General features: G+C 43.8%; 1 long non-coding RNA gene across 1 annotated transcript in view; it reads left to right on the plus strand.

Moving 5' to 3' along the window:
• The window catches only part of LOC307204029, a 305,405-nt gene extending 295,703 nt beyond the window's left edge, over nucleotides 1-9,702 (plus strand). Inside the window, exon 3 of the long non-coding RNA XR_013833470.1 lies at nucleotides 9,562-9,702. This is a non-coding gene — a long non-coding RNA (uncharacterized lncRNA). The remainder of the gene's footprint in view (nucleotides 1-9,561) is intronic.
• The last annotated feature ends 11,198 nt before the right edge of the window (nucleotides 9,703-20,900 follow it).

The following is a 20,900-nucleotide window of genomic DNA, read 5'->3' on the forward strand; positions in this document are numbered from 1 at the left end:
ACCCTGCAGGTACCACATGAAGTGCAAGGCATGCGCAGCAAACAAGGTGAAAATGGCTGCGAAAGGTAAGGTGTCTAGTAGGCAAGCTACAGAACCATACCAAATTATTCATGCTGATTTGGTTGGACCACTAGCGCCCTCTTTGGGTGGAAATAAGTACTTCATGGTTCTCATTGATGCATTTTCCAGGTATATTTATGTGTACAATCTCAAGCAGAAATCAGAGGCTTTTCCAAGGTTCAAGGAATTCTGTGCTTGGTTGGAAAATATGCATGGTAAGAAGATAAAAATTCTTTTCACTGATCGCGGGGGGGAATTCACTTCTCAGCAGTTTGAAGCTTTTCTATCTGAGAAAGGAATTCAACACGATTTGTCTAGTCCTCGCTCGCCATGGCAGAATGGGCTTTGCGAGAGGGCAAATCAAACATTGCTTCAAGGGTTAAAAACCTTGCTGCATGATGCCAATCTTCCAGAGAGTTATTGGGCCGAATCTCTCTCGTGTTTTGTTTACAGTTATAATCGCAGGTTATCTTCAGCGATTGGTTGTACCCCCTATGAGAAGATGTTTGGCAAAAAGCCATACATCAAACACATGAAAATTTTTGGTTCTGACATGTGGGTTCACACACCACAAAGCTCCAAGTTAGACAAGCGTGGATTGCATGGTATCTTTCTAGGTTATCAGAAAGGTTCTTACAGAATAATGATGACTGACTCTAAGACAATTAAGCTCACAAGAAGTGTTGAATACAATGCCAAGTGGGGGGAGAATGTGGGAATTTTCCAATGTTATCCTGATGACAGTGATGAGACTGAGGATAGTCAAAAGCAGCCACAGCAACCCACACCCACTGATGAAGGTTCTGATTCTGAGTCTGAAACTGAATCGGGTGATTCAGAGGATTTCAAGAGTGTGAAAGCCTCTATGTGACCCTCTGAAAGCTCTGATCAAGAATTGGAGGAACCATTGTTCACAATAGGTCACTTTTCTCCTAAGAAGGAAGAGGAGAGTGTTGAAGACTTAAGGCTAATTCGCAGGTCACAAAGAGCCACAAAAGGCAGACCTCCAAAGAGAGTTGCTGATGAGTTTGCTAAGATAGCAGTAACAGCTGTTAAAAGCTCCAAAAAGGTATTTGAACCTTCAAGTTTCCAAGAAATCCAGGATTTGGATTCAAAGGAAGCTGAGCCATGGTTAAATGCCATGAAGGCTGAGCTTGATTCCTTGGAAAGGAACAAAACATGGGAACTAGTTCCAGTAGTTCCAGGAATGAAACTGCTTGGAAGCAAATGGGTCTTCAAAGCGAAGACTGATCAAAATGGCAAGATAGTAAGGCACAAAGCCAGACTGGTAGCCAGAGGTTTTGCACAGGTACCAGGTGAAGACTATCACGAGACCTACTCACCCACAGTGAGGTATGAGAGCATTAGGCTTATGCTCAAGCTAGCTGCAGAGGAGAATCTACACATTAGTCACCATGATGTGAATACAGCTTTTCTGTACGGATCTCTAGGTGAATCTCTTTATATGCTTCCACCTGATGGCGTACAGGTAAAACAGGGATTTGTTTGTGCTCTGAAAAAGTCCCTTTATGGTCTCAAACAAAGTGCACGGTGTTGGCACACAAAACTCACTGAGGTATTGTTTTCTCTAGGTTTTCAGCAAGGGAAAGCTGATCCATGTGTATTTGTCAAAGAGGAGGGGCAAAAGAAGCTGTATTGCTTGTTTTATGTTGATGATATTCTGATCTTTTGGAAAGATGTCACAATGTACAATAACACCCTAGCTCAATTGAAAGAGCACTTTGACATGAAAGATCTTGGTGAGGTAAACAACTACCTATCTCTGGAAATAGAGAGAGTTCAAGATGGTAACATTCTAGTACACCAGTCACGGAAAATTGCTGATGTGTTAAGCAAACTAAACCTGATGGATGCTAACCCTGTAGACACACCGATGACAACAGGTTATCAGGTAGATGACACTGGAGAAGCATTTTCTGACACTACACTGTACAGAAGTATGCTAGGCAAGCTAAACTTCATTGCCAGATGTTCAAGACCTGACATTGCTGTTAGCTGTAATTTGCTAAGCAGACAAGTCAACAATCCTACTGTTAAGGATTGGAAAGCTCTGAAACGCATAGTGCGGTATTTGAAAGGCACTATGCATTACAGACTGAGATTTAACAATCAGAAGTCTGGTGGTCTTGAGATATTTGCAGATGCAAGTTTTGGAAGTGACACTACAGACAGGAAAAGTACGTCTGGAGTTTGCTACATGTACAATCAGGGTCTATTTGATTGGTCATGCAAGAAGCAAACAACAGTTAGCTTAAGTACTTGTGAAGCTGAACTGAATGCACTGTCTTATTCACTTAAGGATTGTGAATGGTTGTTACAATTGTGCAAAGACATGAAAATTCCTGTCAAATGTCCAATCCAGGTTTACCAGGACAACAAAGCATGTTTGGCTTTGCTGAATTCTGAAGGTTGTAAGCAAAGCACGAAGCACTTGCAATTGAAGGTGCAACATGCTAGGGAACGTATTCAGAAGGGACTCGTAACGGTGTCCTATATGCCAGGTAATGAAATTCCTGCTGATGTATTGTCTAAGATTGTATCAAGGGATCAACACTGTACCTATGTGCAGAAGTTGGGTTTGTACTGATATTGTACGAACACGCTGCCCAGTGATGTTCACAGAAAGGGGGAGGATGTTGGTTTCTGCTTCCTTCACTGTGCAGCGAAATGCTTGTCACAAGACAATGTTTACATTCCAGTCAGAGTTGCTGTTGGAGTTTCTCACGGGAAAGGAGACTGGATGTGACGTACACTGGTTTCCTGTTTTTCACTGTTCACACAGAGTTCTCTCCGTGCTTTAGAGGAGAGAGGATGCTTTCTCTGCTCCGGCAGAGGCAAGATGTTTTTCTGTAATCTACCAGCTTTGAAGTGTAAATAAAGTAATATAGAGTATGTGGCACGTACTCCTCATCATTCCGCTGTGCTTGGGACACTGCAAATTCAAAAAGAATCACGTCCAGCACTGAACATATGATGTTCGATCAGGACCGGCCCAAGACATTTCGGCACCAGAGGCAAACCACAAAATGGTGCCTCATCACCCACCAGCGATGAAGGGGAAGAAGCGAAGATCAAGATCAGGGACAAGGGGATCCTGTGAATTCTGCCACCTGAGGTGGTCACCTCACCTTGCCTCATGAGTGGGCTGGCTCTGAGTTGGAGGGTCCTATGATCACTACAGGAAGTGGTGACAGCAGGAAAGCCTTTATGTGTAGAGCCTTGTGCCATGCAACATTTGTGAGGGAGGCTGCTAACAGGCCAGTTGGTGACCTTGTACATTTAATATGTCAAGTGGCGCTCCCTGCCACAAACATTCCCCAAATTTCTTTGCTTTCTGTGAGAGGGGGGTGAAAAGCGAGAGTAAAGACTTGCATGGATGGCTATCCTCTGCCACCCAGCTGGAGGCTGTATGTCTCTGAATACCAGTTGCTGGAAACAATGGGGGGTGGGGAGATTGCTCCTTTGCTCACATCCTGCTTGCAGGCTCCCCATAGGCATCTGGTTGGCTAGCGTGAGAACAAGATGCTACACTAGTTGGACCATTGACCTGAGCCAGCAGGCTCCTCCTATGTCATGTTCCTATGTTATGTTATAGAACAGGGTGGGCCAATGCACAATGCCCTTGAAGTATAAGAAGAGTTTGGATTTGATATCCCACTTTACCACTACCTGAAGGAGTCTCAAAGCAGCTAACATTCTCCTTTCCCTTCCTCCCCCACAACAAACACTCTGTGAGGTGAGTGGGGCTGAGAGACTTCAAAGAAGTGTGACTAGCCCAAGGTCACCCAGCAGCTTCATGTGGAGGAGCGGGGAAGCGAACCCGGTTCACCAGCTTACGAGTCCACCACTCTTAACCACTATACCACACTGGCTCCCTCGAGGCCTTGTTTTGATTGCCCTTGGCAATATTTTATACCCACTTCCCAGCCCTCTTGCTGCCTTCCCAAAGCTGGGCAAGCAAGACACTGGGCTTTGGGAAAGGTGCATGAGGTCTCTGACAGGGTCCTAGAATCCCCCCTCCTCCTTGCCAAAGATTAGATAGCACTTTCTCAGATTTGAGAAGGAGGTGGGAGGGCTCTAGGACCAGCGCCTTGCTTAGCCAGCTTTGGGAAGGCAGTGCAAGGGCGGCCGGGGGGGGGGTTGCGTCAAATTTTCACCTTGCTCCCCCCTCACATGGCAAGGCAATGGGTTCTGTGTCGAAGTACTGTTGCAGCCCACTTGGTATGAAAAGGTGGGCCACCCTTTTGTAGACAGAGGAGTTCAGCTTGACACTACAGTCGTACCTTGTTTTGAGGCTGGGGTCCGTTACGGAGCCCCAGCCACTAGCCGAAAAGGACACAGGGCCATTCTGGTACTCCCGGGTTTGCCAGAATAGATGCTAGACAAGGGCGGATGTTCACGGAGGTATTACTGTAGTTTACACTCTGTTTCCCCCCTCTGAATCTCCCCCCACCCCTGAAATGAGAAACAGAGAGAAACTGACAAATTCTACCATTCCTAACTGCAATGCAAGCAGCACTTTCTGGTGTGGCATAGTTCCTAGGATGCTCTGAATTACCAGGCAAAGACTTGTAACCCAAATTGTCCTCTTTTACACTGTCAGTTATGCTGATGGATCTCCAAAGGGGTGCCCTTTGACTGCAGAACTGGGTCACTCCTCTTGGTTTCTGTCAAATATGGATGGAGTTGTGTGAGATTTCCCCACCAGCTGCTTCCTCAATGACCCCTTGCTAATCCGATATCCTGCAATTAGCAGCCATCCTGCCAAGTATTTGGAGAGAAAAGCACCCAGGTATAAATCTTTGGCTCCATCTATATCAATACCTCTGTGTCTGTCTGTCTAATTGCTATTGACTGTGGAAAGTAGTTTTTGATTGAGGCATGAGGCAAAGTGATATTGATCACACTAAATGAACTTTTCTACAACCCTCGAGTCAATTGGCCAGGGAGGGAATTGTGCCAGAGATGTCACCTTTGATACCAAGCCCAAATCTCACCCAAGTGTCCTCTGGCTTCCCTGACTAGAATTCCACAAGAGTGTTGTAAAGCAAACCCCTCCTCTCCCACCCTATTAAATATCAAACTATCCTGCCCTGGACATGAGCAAAATGAAAACCTATTTGCTCTTCTTGCTTAGTTGAAAGAGAACAGAAGGAAATGAGAACACACACACAAAAAAACTGATTTAACTTTTCATCCTTCGGGCAAGAAGCTTTTGTCACATAACTCCCTCCCCCTTCTCTTTGCGGAGCAACATATTACGTTCCTAGGAAATAGCAGTGGCAGAACAATGAGTTCCATATCAGTGCTCATTTATCTTGTATGTTCTTCAGGACTCCAAATTGTGGTCTTTGGGTCCAGTTTATTTGTAACCAGAGCTGGACCAGGAGTTGGGGTGCAACATGCTATGGCAATCAAAGGGTGATTATTTTGATGCTCAGCATAGGTTTACTGCATGAGGCGGGGGGAGAGAATGGGATGCACTATGTTCTTTATTTCTCAGCAACAGGCTCACATACAGATTAGCCTGCTAAAACCCAAATCTCCTATGGCATCATTTTCTGTTTCAAGGATAATCACCTCCTTTCTTCCCCCATCAACATCCTCCTATTTTTGTTTCTGTTTCTGTTATTTGAGTAATTGCTTAGTACTCACTGTTCAATTCAGTACTAGCAGCTTTGCACCTTCTGTTCAATGCATATAGTTTGCCTCTTTCTTTCTTTCTTTTTTTTAAAAAAGGTTTGATTATGTATTCATGTCCTCAGCAATAGGCTGTCCTGTATAGCTTCTGGAACAAGTGTAATAGTAAGCCGACTGTAAACTGAAAAATGTATAGCAGCACAATCATACCTATGTTATCTCAAAAGAAAGTCACACTGAACTCAGTATAGCTTACTCCAAGGTCAATAGACAAAGGATTGCACCTTATTAAGATGTACACAATGCGATCCTATACATGTCTACTTAGGAGTAAGTCTCAGTGAGTTCAAGGTTAGTTTCTACAGAGATACCATGAGCAGTAGAATTGTGAACCAGTAATTGTGCGTTGTGAAACAGGTGGTAAAAAGGGTGCCTATCTGTGACCAACCGCAGGCTCCTTTATTTATTTTATCTGGCCTTTGTTTTAAAAGAACCACATTGCTGCCATCGTTTGTTATGAACTGTATTGTATCTTTACAGTAGTAAAGGTAAAGGGACCCCTGACCATTAGGTCCAGTCGTGACCGACTCTGGGGTTGCGGTGCTCATCTCGCTTTACAGGCCAAGGGAGCTGGCGTACAGCTTCTGGGTCTTGTGGCCAGCATGACTAAGCCGCTTCTGGCGAACCAGAGCAGCGCACAGAAATGCCATTTACCTTCCCCCCCGGAGCAGTACCTATTTATCTAATTGCACTTTGACGTGCTTTCGAACTGCTAGGTTGGCAGGAGCAGGGACCAAGCAACGGGAGCTCACCCTGTCATGGGGATTTGAACCGCCGACCTTCTGATCGGCAAGTTCTAGGCTCTGCGGTTTAACCCACAGCGCCACCCGCGTCCCTATTTTTACTGTACGTGAATATTTATTTATTTGTTTATTTATTTACAAATATTTCTGTGCTACACTTTTCAGGGAGATGCCACCATCCAAACTTAAAACAGTAAGAACTATTTTTTTTAAGCCACTGAAAAGGCAAACAAATATTTTTAAAATAATAATAATAATAATTTTTCTCCTCCCTTTCATCACAGTTCATCATGTATTTTACTTTTAAAAATTCTGACTATTACATTTGCATGAGTTGCTCCACCCACTTTTGCCTCCAGCCCCGCCCACCACTGGCATGTGGCCCCTATAAGCTTGCCTAGAAGAAAATGTTGCCCTTCATCTTAAAACAAGGTTCTCAAACTGTGTTTTAAATAATCCATTAATCAGTCCATCAATCCTAAAATTAAAATTATAAAGATTTCCCTCAGTTCACTGATTCCCCCCAACCCCTCTTTTTGGGTGCATTTCGGATTGGCTGTGCTCATATCCCCCCCTCCTCTTGCTTGGCCCTTGTTCATAATTGTTTTTGGTGTATTTCCAATTTTTACTCCCCACTGTTTCCTCTAGGGCCATCTTCCCATTCTATAATGTAGCTTTCACAAACAGCATTTTAGCATTTTCTTACCTTTTGTAAAAGGTAGTGTTCTCCACAAAAAATTAATGAGACTTCTTTTTTTGTGTGTGAGACCAGTTCTTTAAAATTCTTTCATTTGAATTCTATTTTTATTTAACTATTTTATTATCCTTCATGAGCCAAGCTCCTTATGACAAGTTTATTATAGTAATTTCCTCCTTTCCCCTTTTATTAATTCTCTTAGCTTTATTTCATTACAATGACGTTGTGTTCTGCATTCATTCTACTCCTCCTCAAACAAATGCATGCAATTCATCTCTTTGATTTCTCTCCCTCTTCCAGATTAAACAATGTCCAGTTTTACATGGATTATATGAGTATTCCTTGACCTCGGAATTCCACTTCTTCCCAACCCTCCCCCCCCCCGAGCCAATGCAAGTGGCCTCTAAAACCAGGATTTTATGCCAGGATTCCCTGCCACTGAAGAGTGTGGCATCATCAACCAGAGAATTCAGCTTCTGGAAAGCCCACGTTTTGCATGAACAAATGAATTAGGAACAGCTGGGCAATGGCTGATGTGGTGAAGTGCCTAACTTCAGTTCCAGAAATGGCTTTGCCCTCCATGCTAGCCATTAGTGCCTTCAGGGAATGAAGGGCTTCATGTCTCAGCCGTGCTTTTGTTTTATCAACAAGGTTCATCCAAAGTGGACTAAGGTGTGGTTTGGTGGCAGAGCACCTAACCAGGGGCGTAGCTCGCTGCTCTGGCACCTGGTATGGTGGGGACAGGGCGATCCACAAATGGGGATGTTGTGGTGATCCGTGCATGGGGGGGTGCCACGGTGATCCATTTTGGGCACCCCCCATTTCGTCACCCCCCCAAGGATGACACCCAGGGTGAACCGCACTCCCCGCTCCCCCTTCCTACGCCCCTGCACCTGACTTGAATGTAGAAGGTCAGTGGTTCAATCCCAGGCATCTCCACACAGGGCTGGGAACGTCCCCTGTCTGAAATTCTGGGGAACCTCTGCCCAGCAGAGTTGATAGTACTGAGCTAGTTGTGCCAATAACATGACTCGGTATAAGGCAGGTTCCTATGTACAGTGGTACCTTGGGTTAAGTACTTAATTCATTCCGGAGGTCCATACTTAACCTGAAACTGTTCTTAACCTGAGGTACCACTTTAGCTAATGGGGCCTCCTGCTGCTGCCGCGCCGCCGGGGCATGATTTCTGTTCTCATCCTGAAGCAAAGTTCTTAACCTGAAGCACTATTTCTGGGTTAGCAGAGTCTGTAACCTGAAGCGTATGTAACCTGAAGCGTATGTTACCCAAGCTACCACTGTACAAGATGTCTTGCATGTCCTATATTCCTTCCTTCCATGAAGGAAATAAGGAAGGCAAGGCCACAACTCAGTATTAAGCATGGTTTAAGCTGATGAGCTTCAAGAGAACCTTCCAGGGGCCACATGGTAGTGTGGATGGGGCAAGAGGCAAAAGTGTGAGGAGCACAGAATCATAGAGTTGAAAGGGATCCCAAGGGACATCATCCAACCAGGGCCATCTTACCCATAGGCGCTAGGGGTGTGGGGCACCCGGGCGCCGGGCGCCGGGCTATCAGGGGCGCCAGGCTGAGAGTCCCAGGTCTGAGAGGCTGAGAGTCCCAGATCTTTGCACCCCAGCTCCACATATGCTTAAGACAACCCTGTGTCCAATGCCCTGCAGTGCAAGAATCTCAGGTAAAGCGTCTATGCCAGATGGAAGGTTTTAAAAGGATCTTTTTATATTAGGCTAGATACCTCTCTAAACTCTGTCTAGGCACCTGCATTATCAGAGGTCAAGGACACATTCTAGCCAGGCAAAAACACTTAAGGGAGGTGCAAAGCAGAGACAGTGCATACCTCTCAACTTTCCTGATTAAATCAAATCTGTGTGCCGTGCTCTTGTGAGGGTCATGTTGAAGCATGACCGTGAAGACGGGCATCCTGGTTTCCCACTGCAATATGTGAGAGGGTGTGCCAGTGTGGCCTCAGGAATAATAAATATATATATATGTGGCATGTGGAGAGTTCCAAAAGAGACTTGGAGGCCATGTTAGAAACTCAGATATGTAAGCTAGGAACCATTGGCTCCTTAAACCAAGGTTACAGTTGCCAAAAGCTGTAGAGTTTTATTTTCCAAATGATGGACTGACTGTGATTGATTATCAGGTAAGCATCTGGCTAGTTCAGATGCCAACCTTGAGCTGGGTTAAGAAATTGAAAACTTAAAGAAGAAAAGTCACTTGATCAGGGACAGTCTACATATATGTAAATTGGCCTAACCCTCCCTCTTTTTCTTTTTTCTTTTTAATGTATTTTTATTAAAGATTTTCTTGATTTACAAAGTTATGTGCTCCTGCTCAGGCTGCACAGAAAAAGCATTTTGGTACCTGAAATTCATTCTGATTGTGCAGATAATGTTTAGCTGATAGAATTCTACAGGATGTGATATTAGTGTGTGAAATCAGTCAAGATCCAATGATCCTCAGGCATGCACCTCTAAGATGGTGGAGGTGTCAGGTGCCACCCTGATGCCCAGGCATCTTCACTCGGTCACAAGTGGCCAATAGTCAGGTGCAAAAGTCGCCTGGTGCCAGGCTAATTCCGAACGTTGCTTGGAGGACCATATTTGGCCACCAGACCTGAAATTCTCCCCCTGCTCTAGAAGTACTAGATTGACACTTTAATGTGATACAGGAAATTTGTCTTCCATACGATTATGAATTGGATTTGTTGACCATGACTACCGTCACTTACGTGGAAGTAAACCTCACTAAGCAGAGAGGGATTTATTTCTGAGTGAGCTTGCATAGATTAGGCTGTTTCTAATACAGTCATACCGCGGGTTAAATTTGCTTCAAGTTGAGTGCATTCAAGTTGCGCTCCGCGGCAACCTGGAAGTAATGGAGCGCGTTACTTTCAAGTTTCGCTGCTTGCGCATGCGCAGACGCTCAAAATGATGTCACATGCATGCGCAGAAGCGGCAAAAAGTGACGTGTGCGTGCGCAGACGTGCCGTCACTAGATACGTTTACCTCTAGATGCGAACGGGGCTCCGGAACAGATCCCATTCATATCTAGAGGTACCACTGTATATTGTTCAGCTTCATCAAAACATAACATCTTGAATGTCATCTTCAACATCCAACATGTATAAATCAGGCCACCAGACCTCACAAGTTATGGCTGTCAGCTTTTTTTTTTTTTTTGGCACTTTCTGAAAAAGGAAAAGATCTGCAAGTGTAAAACAGCTGAGAACAGTTTCAAGCTGCAAAGCCTATGTTCTAATAACTAAAGCTGTCAAGAAGACGATGACAAATCAAACCATTGAGAAAATGAAGGGAGTAAGTGTCTTGCCCCAGGAGTACATGTGCCTGTTGATTGACAAGTGCCATCTTCTGTCCATGTTTTACACATCCCACATGAGCTTCTGACCATATGTATGAAAGTATGGACTAGTGGGGGGAGCCATATGCTCTATGACGGGGCTGGTGGTTTTTAATATACTGAGGGACCGATTCACAGAATTTGATTAGAGTAGCAAGTTTGTATGCTGAATGGGTTTGCACTGACTTTTGCACAGGGAGAAATGGTTGTCCCATACATTTAACACAAATCTGACTTGAAGTGGTGCTGATTTGCATTATGCCTAGCCGTGGTATACTTTGTGGGATGTATGGGGAAAAGCTATCAACTAACATCTTCAACCAACCCTGTCCCCTCATTTATTTATCATTTTTAAAATGTATAAACCATTTCATAGCCAAAGCTATTGAAGGGATGTACAGTAAGATAAAATGAGGTAAAATACAAGAGATATGGATTCTATAAACAATGAACCTTTTCTGCAACTCTACAATTCCTATTCTATATAATGAAGGGGCCACACTTTGGGCAAAGGCTGTCTCCCAGCCACATCTGCACTATACATTTAAAGCAGTATCATTCCACTTCAGACAGTTATGCCTTCCCCCAAAGAATCCTGAGATTCTTAAAGGTGCAGAGAATTCTTAGGAGGTCTCTATCTCTCTCAAAGAGCTGTAGTCCCTAGTTTTCCCTGGGAAGTGACTGACTGTTAAACCACTCTGTTATTATCTGTTTATCAATTGTTCTTTATGTGTTTGGATGTCTCTTGATACATCATCGCCAAACTCGGCATGAGGATGCCTGAGGTGGGTTTTTTTTTGTTTATGTTGGGATGTCAGTCACAATTTTGAATCGGTGTGAAATTTGACTTTGACATGACTTTGCCTGATTTCAAACTCAGCACAAGGGTTCTTGAAGGGAGGGAAGCCAGTGTGGTGTAGTGGTTAAGAGCAGTAGTCTTGTAATCTGGGGAACCGGGTTCGAGTCTCCACTCCTCCACATGCAGCTGCTGGGTGACCTTGGGCTAGTCACACTTCTTTGAAGTCTCTCAGCCCCACTCACCTCACAGAGTGTTTGTTGTGGGAGAGGAAGGGTAAGGAGAATGTTAGCCGCTTTGAGACTCCTGAAGGGGAGTGAAAGGCGGGATATCAAATCCAAACTCCTCCTCCTCCTCCTCCTCCTCCTCTTCTTCTTCTTCTTCTTCTTCTTCTTCTTCTTCTTCTTCATAAATGCTGGGACAACAGGTGCCATGTTGAATCAAGATGGCAGTCTTAAACATGACTTTGGCATGACTTCACCCGATTTTGGCATCATGGGTTCAAACTGCACCAATGTCAAACTTGACACATGGGTTTCTGATGCAGGGACAGACATTTTTGTCAATCTTGGAATGCTGGACGCCATTTTTAATCAAGATGGTGGTCTGAAATGTGACTTTGGCATGACTTCATCCAAAGTTTGGTGTGACAGGTCCAAACTGCACTGACTTGGACATTCCTGGAGATATCATTGCTCCATTTGGTGAGACTTCACCAAATATGGCACTACTGCTGCAGCCTGCACCAATTTCGTTGGCTCTGAATTTATTATTGCCCAGTTTGACAGTACTGTTCTGACCTGTGCCACTTAGAATGCCTCTTAAGGTATCAATGCCAAACTTGGCATGAGAGTTCCTGAGGCGGAGGTGGCGGTCATCATCTATGATGGGATGCCAGGCACCATTGGAGTCAAGATGGTGGACCAAATTAACACTAATTAAACGCCACCCACACCCAAAATAATGAGTCACAGCTGAGCCAGGTGCATGCATTGGTGTTGGGGTGTGGGTGTGCATGTACAGCCCTCAAACTGTCAAATTACACAATTTAAAAATCACTTTTGTTTGTTTCTTCAAATTCCCAGGCAGCCCCAGGCACTTCCCACTAGTAATATATATTTCCTTCCACAGGCTCTATGGAGCTTTTTATTAATGAAAACATCAATAGACTCTCCCTCTCTCCGGACGCATTCACTGTGTTTACAAATCACTATCAAATGCTTTTATCTTGTCGGTGATGCATTCCCTGACATTTCATTATGATTCCATAAATCACTTTTCTAGGAAAAGGGGAAGGGAGCACAACTGATCTTAAAAAAAAAAAAACTAGCAGACTTCGTCTCAACCGCATCATTGTCCATCTGCCAAACCTCTAATGAAATGGAGCCTCACTAGAGATGCCATGGCAGAGATGGTTATCCTGCAGTCCTCCCGATAAAGTCTCTTGCTTCTATCATCCCTGACCATTGGCTATGTTGGCTTGGGATGATGGGATCTGAAGTTCAAGAACATCTGGATGGCCACAGAATCCCCATCCTTATGACAGAGTAATGAGTGGATGTGATCTCAAAACCCATAGAAGTCTCCCAGGTGCTCATGGCCACACCAGGGCAGTTGGGCATCCATTTCAAGAAATGAGAGATTTATCCAGAACCCTTTCTGGTGACACAGAAGATGTGAGTGAGAGTAGTCTCTCATTTGCCAATGGAAGGGGCAACCAGTGTTTAACACAAGTCTGTTTTGTTCTGTTTGATCATACCAACACTAATGTCCCAGCTTCAAAGCATTTTCTCACATTTAGTTGACCACCATTACTGAAGTGTCACGGCTAAAAATGGGCCGCTGTTTCTTTAATGCTTAAAAAAAAGCTGGGTCAGCATGAGTCAGCGGCCTGCACTGGGTTATATATATAGAGTGAGAAATGTTAGTTGGTTGGTTGGTTGGTTAGTGAAAGCTGATAGTGTTGATGTATGTACAGTTGGTCAGTCGCTTTTGCAGAAAGACTTTTAAGAATAAAGCAGAAAGTACTCTGCAAGGATACTTTTCTCGTGGACTCTTTTAAGCGGACAAGGGTCTGAGGACCAGGCTGAGGCGACAAAGGGAGGTCAGAACCCTTTCTTTTCTTTTTTTTATAAACACTTACAGTGAGTTGGGGCATCTGTTAAGAAAATGGCAGGCCCTGCATTATTGGGGTAGAAATTTACATTTATAGGTGGACCTACTTACCGTAATTTGAACTTTTAGAACCAACATGTGACCCAAAATAGAGCCCCCCCTTTGAAATTCCCACTTCTCCAATTTTTTCCATTCATTTCTCTAGCCATGTAATTTGTACAAAACTGCATGTACTTAATTAAAATGTGCACATTTGTGAAAGGAACATAGAACTGCATTAAATTAGGGGAAAATGTTTTGCAAAAATGTATTTGTCATTAACTGAAGTGAGCGTGAGAGATGTAAATTAGCTGTATCATTGCTGTGAAGATCCAGCTGTCCTCTTAGTGGGGGTATGGATTTCATGTCCAAATTGGTTCAAAAAGCATTTCAGTTAAAAGTGGTAAAGCATGGAGCTAGAATAGGCAATGCCTTTCCAAAGAACATACACCACTGAATCTATTTGGTGGTGGTGGGGAACCCAAATGTAGGGTTACCATAGTTCAAAAAGTGAAAATCCGGACACAAAAGTTGTTGACCTTTTCATTTTTTTGCAAAATCTCAAAAAAGAAGTAGTTTTTGAGCAAGCTAATTTTAAGGACAAAGCAGACCCTGAGGCAAAGCAGACCCTGCTTTAGACAAAGCAGACCCTGAGGCAAACTGGGCAGCCATCGAAGCACCTTAGAACGACTTGAACATTTTCCTGAAGCACAAAATGCGGGTCAAAACTGAATCTTGTGCTCATTGCACACACCTAATATATAAACAAAGCAATATGCAATAGTATACCATGTGCCAAACCACCCGTTACAATAAATACATAAGCAGACCCTTTTATTTTGAAGAAAAAACAGCTGTGGATTCCTGGTCAGAAATGTAAAAGCTGCATCATTGAGACAAATAAGAGCACTGGATGGTCTGGTCAGCAGGAAACCATCATTTGAATTGGGAGCATGAACGAGGCTGGAGCTCTACAGCTGCTTTGCCTTCTGTTTAAGCATACTTTTTGTGTGTGGGGTGGAGTGGGGGAGAGAGAGTGCATTTATTGTAACATTTCATTTTATCCTAATAGTATGACTTAGTAATACATGTTAAAAGCCATGAACCAGTATTTATACTTGCCCTGGAAAAGATGTAGAGCAAAAGTCAGGATCCAGAGTCAGTCAATGTATGCTTGGTCAGTCAAGACAAACTCAAAAGATTTAATGATTTCGAGCTAGAAAAAGTTATTTCCTTATCAAGTGAAAAAGCATTTCAATCTAGACACACTGAATCCATGTTGGGCTAAGTCAGTATCTGCCTGAAGTGTCAATATTAACAATGGATTTATGAACACATGGCTTAAAATGCCAGGAAAGCAAAACCTCACTTGCTGATGATATTAACCAATTAAACACTGTCAATAGAAACATTGAGTCAGAACTCTGATGCAGAAGTACAGATTAAGGTTCAAACATGGTGAGGAATGTGACCATTGTTTCACAGATGCAAAGAAAATGGGCTGCAGGCTCTGAAGTCTATTGTTGTTGTTTTCATTTTTTAACTTGATGCCGGTTTTATAATCAAGATGACTGCAAAATAATATGCAGTACAATAACCTTTCTCTCGTAGTCTGCAATAATTGTGCTGTCCTGACCACGAATGAGGCCCTACATGTTGATTTGTAGCATCCAAGTGCACAGCGGAATGATGAGGAATACGTGCCAACATGCTCTATTATTGCTTTATTTACATTTCATAGCTGGTAGATTACAGAAAACCATCTTGTCTCTGCCGGAGCAGAAAACTGCATCCTCTCTCCTCTGAAGCACAGAGAGAATCACACTGAGTGAACAGTGAAAAACAGGAAACCAGTGTACGTCACATCCAGCCTCCCTTTCCCGTGGGAAAACTCCAACAGTAAATCTGTGGAATGTAAACATTGTCTTGTGACAAGCCTTTCGCTGCACAGTGAAGAGAGCAGAAACCAACATCCTCCCCCTTTCTGTGAACACCACTGGGCAGCGTGTTCGTACAATATCAGTACAAACCCAACTTCTGCACATAGGTACAGTGTTGATCCCTTGATACAATCTTGGACAATACATCAGCAGGAATTTCATTACCTGGCATATAGGACATATAGAAGCAAGTGCTTCGTGCTTTGCTTACAACCTTCAGAATTCAGCAAAGCCAAACATGCTTTGTTGTCCTGGTAAACCTGGATTGGACATTTGACAGGAATTTTCATGTCTTTGCACAATTGTAACAACCATTCACAATCCTTAAGTGAATAAGACAGTGCATTCAGTTCAGCTTCACAAGTACTTAAGCTAACTGTTGTTTGCTTCTTGCATGACCAATCAAATAGACCCTGATTGTACATATAGCAAACTCCAGACGTGCTTTTCCTGTCTGTAGTGTCACTTCCAAAACTTGCATCTGCAAATATCTCAAGACCACCAGACTTCTGATTGTTAAATCTCAGTCTGTAATGCATAGTGCCTTTCAAATACCGTGCTATGCGTTTCAGAGCTTTCCAATCCTTAACAGTAGGATTGTTGACTTGTCTGCTTAGCAAATTACAGCTAACAGCAATGTCTGGTCTTGAACATCTGGCAATGAAGTTTAGCTTGCCTAGCACACTTCTGTACAGTGTAGTGTCAGAAAATGCTTCTTCAGTGTCATCTACCTGATAACCTGTTGTCATCGGTGTGTCTACAGGGTTAGCATCCATCAGGTTTAGTTTGCTTAACACATCAGCAATTTTCCGTGACTGGTGTACTAGAATGTTACCATCTTGACCTCTCTCTATTTCCAGAGATAGGTAGTTGTTTACCTCACCAAGATCTTTCATGTCAAAGTGCTCCTTCAGTTGAGCTAGGGCGTTATTGTACATTGTGACATCTTTCCAAAAGAATAATAAATCATCAACATAAAACAAACAATACAATTTCTTTTGCCCCTCCTCTTTGACAAATACACATGGATCAGCTTTCCCTTGCTGAAAACCTAGAGAAAACAATACTTCAGTGAGTTTTGTGTGCCAACACCGTGCACTTTGTTTGAGACCATAAAGGGACTTTTTCAGAGCACAAACAAATCCCTGTTTTACCTGTACGCCATCAGGTGGAAGCATATAAAGTGATTCATCTAGAGATCCGTACAGAAAAGCTGTATTCACATCATGGTGACTAATGTGTAGATTCTCCTCTGCAGCTAGCTTGAGCATAAGCCTAATGCTCTCATACCTCACTGTGGGTGAGTAGGTCTCGTGATAGTCTTCACCTGGTACCTGTGCAAAACCTCTGGCTACCAATCTGGCTTTGTGTCTGACTATCTTGCCATTTTGATCAGTCTTTGCTTTGAAGACCCATTTGCTTCCAAGCAGTTTCATTCCTTGAACTACTGGAACAAGTTCCCATGTTTTGTTCCTTTCCAAGGAATCAAGCTCAGCCTTCATGGCATTTAACCATGGTTCAGCTTCCTTTGAATCCAAATCCTGGATTTCTTGGAAACTTAAAGGTTCAAATACCTTCTTGGAGCTTTTAACAGCTGTTACTGCTATCTTAGCAAACTCATCAGCAAATCTCTTTGGAGGTCTACCTTTTGTGGCTCTTTGTGACCTGCGAATTAGCCTTAAGTCTTCAACACTCTCCTCTTCCTTCTTAGGAGAAAAGCGACCTATTGTGAACAATGGTTCCTCCAATTCTTGATCAGAGCTTTCAGAGGGTCGCATAGAGGCTTTCGCACTCTTGAAATCCTCTGAATCACCCGATTCAGTTTCAGACTCAGAATCAGTTTCAGTCTCAGAATCAGAACTTTCATCAGTGGGTGTGGGTGGTTGTGGTTGCTTTTGACTATCCTCAGTCTCATCACTGTCATCAGGGTAACATTGGAAAATTCCCACATTCTCCCCCCACTTGGCATTGTACTCAACACTTCTTGTGAGCTTAATGGTCTTAGAGTCAGTCATCCTTATTCTGTAAGAACCTTTCTCATAACCTAGAAAGATACCATGCAAACCACGCTTGTCTAACTTGGAGTTTTGTGGTGAGTGAACCCACATGTCAGAACCAAAAATTTTCATGTGTTTGATGTATGGCTTCTTGCCAAACATCTTCTCATAGGGGGTACAACCAATCGCTGAAGATAACCTGCGATTATAACTGTAAGTGAAACATGAGAGAGCTTCGGCCCAATAACTCTCTGGAAGATTTGCATCATGCAGCAAGGTTTTTAACCCTTGAAGCAATGTCTGATTTGCTCGTTCTGCAAGTCCATTCTGCCATGGCGAGCGAGGACGAGACAAATCGTGTTGAATTCCTTTCTCAGTCAGAAAAGCTTCAAACTGCTGAGAAGTGAATTCCCCCCCGCGATCTGTGAAAAGAATTTTTACCTTCTTACCATGCACATTTTCCAACCAAGCACAGAATTCCTTGAACCTAGGAAAAGCCTCTGATTTCTGCTTGAGATTGTACACATGAATATACCTGGAAAATGCATCAATGAGAACCATGAAGTACTTATTTCCACCCAAAGAGGGCGCTAGTGGTCCAACCAAATCAGCATGAATAATTTGGTATGGTTCTGTAGCTTGCCTACTAGACACCTTACCTTTCGCAGCCATTTTCACCTTGTTTGCTGCGCATGCCTTGCACTTCATGTGGTACCTGCAGGGTTTAATAGTCATACCTTCAACCAAGGCAGGCATTTTAGATACTGCCTCAAAACCCAAATGACCAAATTTTCGATGAAAATCATGAATACATTCTGCATGCAAACATTTGTTAGAACCTGCAATGCAACAAGTGTCATCCTGCACAACATCATCATAATACAAAACATACAAACGATCAACATATTCAGCATACAATACATAATCATTTTTCTTTGTGATGATGCACCTTTTGTTCTTAAAGGAAACGTCAATGTTCCGCTCATTCAGCTGTCCAACGCTGAGCAGATTATGTTTGGCATCTGGGACATAAAGTACATTCTGTATCGATAAGTCCAAACTGTGAAGAACAACAGTTCCGTAGCCTTTACTGGGAATTGTGTGGTCATCCGCCTGGTGAATCGCACCTTCCTGCGGTGTAAAAGACACGAACAGTCGCTTATCGTTGCACATGTGGTGCGTAGCCGCTGAATCAACAACGAAGAAAGATCTAGACGTCTTCTGGACCTCTGCAACTTTTGGAGTGAAGCGTGAGACCATTGCCTTGGGCTGCGTTGTCCTGGACACCGGACCTTTGCCTCTGCTTTGGCCTTTTCCACGCGATGAGCTTCCGCTGCGCTGCTCTGTTTTGGCCCTGGGATATTTGCATTCCCTCTTCATATGGCCTAGACGTCCACAGGAGTAGCATTTCACTGCCTTCAAAGCTTTGGCGCCATCTGGTGGTTCCACTGCACTCAGGGATGACGTCTGTGAAGACTCCCCCTTTCCCATGCAGCTATCACCCTGGCAATCTGCTTCATTCTGAATCATGGCAGTATCACAGGCTACTCTGAGCTGAGCATGTGGCTGATTGGCTTCAGATTCCCCACTTGCATCAGCCAGCCTTCTGCAGCTAGCCATCTTATGCAGCTTGTTGAAATAAAACATAGTAGATCCAGCTTCTGTCCTCAAGTGTGCCTCCCTCAAAGCGCCCCAAATTTCTCTGGCTGAGGTCTTATCACGCAATAGACAGAGCTCTTCTGGGGATACTATCAATGTAAGAGTTCCCCTTGCTTTGGAATCCTTAGCTTTCCATGCATCTGTAACTGGAGCTGGGGGGGTGTCTGTAATAACTTCAAACAGACCCTCTTTCCGCAGAATAGCCTCTGCATAGATAACCCAGTCCGTATAATTTTTCTTATTGAGCTTGGGAATCCCACAAGCATCCTGAAGGGCCATCATGACTCTGGCATTAGCCTTCTGCATCATCTCTGCTGCTTTAAACAAGCTGCTTTATACAAGCTGCGTCTGTGCTGCTTCAAGCCTCATTCCAAAGGCAAGTTCAAAACAGCTTTCTCTCTGCCCTAAATCATGCTGCGTCACTTCTACAGCTGCTTCAGCCCTTGTAAAAGTTACTTTCGATTTCCCCAGCATAGGCATAGCCGCTGCCTGTAGCCGGCAAACGGACATAAAAGTTCAAAGTCCAGCCATAAAGCCATTAAATAGAAGCTGGCAGGCTGCCCGGAGCAGTAGCACATACCTCATCAATCATCTTGACGCGCAGATACCGTCCGATCCGTCCCTCTGCATTCCGATCCTTTTTCCGGAATTCCAATGACTGCGTCTTCTGGGCCCGATAACCAAAATGTTGATTTGTAGCATCCAAGTGCACAGCGGAATGATGAGGAATACGTGCCAACATGCTCTATTATTGCTTTATTTACATTTCATAGCTGGTAGATTACAGAAAACCATCTTGTCTCTGCCGGAGCAGAAAACTGCATCCTCTCTCCTCTGAAGCACAGAGAGAATCACACTGAGTGAACAGTGAAAAACAGGAAACCAGTGTACGTCACATCCAGCCTCCCTTTCCCGTGGGAAAACTCCAACAGTAAATCTGTGGAATGTAAACATTGTCTTGTGACAAGCCTTTCGCTGCACAGTGAAGAGAGCAGAAACCAACACTACAGGGGTCAACAAACATTTGAGGATGGTGTTGTCAGTCAGACTAAATGCAGCAGGAACTGCCAGACTTGGGTAGCTCTGGCTAGATGATTTGCTCCAATAAGGCATGGAGCTCAGCTGAGACCTCCATCTTGAGGAGGTTTAATTCGGTTGGAGCCTAGCACTCTCTTGCCTTGTGTATTGTCTGTGTTAAAGTGAGGTATGTGAAGCCACTGGTGCTGAGGGGAATAGATCTGAAGAGGATTTTGGTTCAGTGGCCTCTTGGCTGACAAACTCAAGCTAGATACAGCACCTCAATGAGCTTGTGCCTATGATCTTGGTAATAATTCAGCCCCTTCCCATCTCCATCAGGGTCTGGACTGCTGTGCCAGGGCAGGTTATGTCAATAAAAAGGAGCAATTTCTGAGCTATTGCAGATTACTATTACATGGTGGATCATTCTTGTAAATGGGCTGCCCTATGCATTATTTATTTGCCATATTTTAACCCAGATTTTTCAGATAATTGCTGTCTCTCAAAAGTACCTGACATCAATAAAGAGAGAGAGGAAAGAGGCAGGCAGGCTCTGCCACCTGGCTTACCAGTTGAAAAAATAACACATACACACAAGGCAAGGGCAAAAAGGTAGAGACTGGTTCTTTAATGCTGGAACAAAATGTTGAGCTATAAGCATTTGTATCCAGTTTGGTCCAGGCTTATCTTCCCTTGCTAGTGTTGGTGGTTCTTGTTCCTTTGGTCAATGGATGGG

Source organism: Podarcis cretensis (assembly GCF_951804945.1).
Source record: "Podarcis cretensis genome assembly, chromosome: 15".
In the NCBI taxonomy this organism is placed as follows: Eukaryota; Metazoa; Chordata; class Lepidosauria; order Squamata; family Lacertidae; genus Podarcis; species Podarcis cretensis.